The sequence below is a fragment of the Amphimedon queenslandica genome, unplaced genomic scaffold (genome assembly GCF_000090795.2).
Source record: "Amphimedon queenslandica unplaced genomic scaffold, v1.1 AMPQUscaffold_6674_Cont21370, whole genome shotgun sequence".
Lineage (NCBI taxonomy): Eukaryota > Metazoa > Porifera > Demospongiae > Haplosclerida > Niphatidae > Amphimedon > Amphimedon queenslandica.
This window is the reverse complement of record NW_003553037.1, coordinates 152-1744: the sequence shown is the minus strand read 5'-3', so window position 1 is coordinate 1744 and position 1593 is coordinate 152. Positions and strand designations below refer to the sequence as shown.

The 1593-nt window shown below is 30.3% G+C and overlaps 1 long non-coding RNA gene across 1 annotated transcript; it reads right to left on the bottom strand.

Moving 5' to 3' along the window:
- Positions 1-995: 995 nt before the first annotated feature.
- LOC109591972 (uncharacterized) lies at positions 996-1339 on the bottom strand. Its single transcript, XR_002190102.1, has 3 exons — positions 1274-1339; positions 1135-1222; positions 996-1076 (listed from the first exon to the last, which is right to left on the bottom strand). It is a non-coding gene; the product is annotated as an uncharacterized LOC109591972 (long non-coding RNA).
- Positions 1340-1593: the final 254 nt, after the last annotated feature.

Below are 1593 nucleotides of genomic sequence, written 5' to 3'. Positions count from 1 at the left end.
TGTTTATCAGTAGTGTAGCATAATTATTTTGTTTTCACAGGTGCTGTACAACTTGGTATATACACATGGAGACACCTTTTGAACCCGTATTTAATTTTTGGTAAGCGTATTAGCCTATATCATTTTTTATTATACACACATTTATACATTAATGGATATGTATTTATATTTTTGCTTTTTTAAGATCATCATGTTTTATTGGTATTATATAGTGTGTACCTTCATTTTTCAATTTTGATTAATTTCATTCCTGAGCCATTCCTTCTTTTTTACAATATGTGACCATAATTGACAAAAGGGCCCTTATGGCGGATTTTAAAATTGATTGTTATAATGGAAAATATCAACCTGTGAGTGCTTTGTTAGACAATCATTGTTTCTAAAAGTTTCATGATAACTTTTTGCATCCTGTGGAGTAATTTTATGATAAATGGGGCTCAGGAAGTTGGATTTCTTAGGCTAGAAAGACAAATTTCACTACCCGCCATAAGGTCTCTTTTGTCAATTATGGTCACATATGCGTGTACAAATGTTTGTATAATTCACATATTATCTCCACTAAATACAAAATTTAGAATATATACACTGCAAAAATGCCGGTGGGAAATACACCCAATTGAAGTGGGTAAAATACACCATTTGATTTTCCACCACAGTGGTTTTATCCCACTGGTGTTGAATTCCCACCTTTCATTGCAATATCACACTAATAAGAGTGTTCATTATAAATGTACTTTAAAATTACTTTAAAGTCAAAATATTAAGTACTTTTGTACAATAAAGTAATAGTTATTCAATGATGAATTAAAACTTTGATGAAAGTTATATGCATGATGGTCACAAAAATCAGATAGCTTACAAATAAGTGTGATCTCTCTTTATTTATAGTATAACAAGCATGTTAATGCCAGCAATATTCAATATTGTGTAGCTTGTCAACAATAAAATAAATTGTGTTATCTTGAGAAACAATAATTAACTTGACGACTTACAGCTGAGGAACATCATCTTTATTTTCTTTAATTAGAACATAACCAGGTTTGTAGACTTGACTACGAACTTTCACCCATGGATAACTAAAATGGTATAATATATACATGTAGTTACTGTAATACAATCAAAATCTAGACTTACATAATCACTGCAGTTTCTTCATTGTAATCAGTAAAAGTTTCTAAAATTAATCTTTTTTCCTCCAAACAACCAACTGAAAAGCTTCTACCTATTACAAATGATCACAGACTTATCTTTATTTAAAATTTTTATAAAATACCTTTTCCGAATTCTAGGTCAATTTGTGAACCTTGTAAGTAGTAACAACTTAAACGTTGGTGTCTCAAAAATAGGGTTTAAGCTATATTCTTGTAGTTGCCAATAACATGAGCCATCTCCTTAAAATAATTATTCTTTGCCTCAAAACACATACACCAATGCCTGCTTAATGGGCCAAACCTATGCCAATAATGAATATTATAGCAATGATTATAAAACACTAGCTAACCTTCTCATACAACTGGGGTAATGAATAAGATAATGCATCTTAGGAATTATGCTTTGATCTGGATACAGAGTCTTAAATTGTGTCAAAAACAG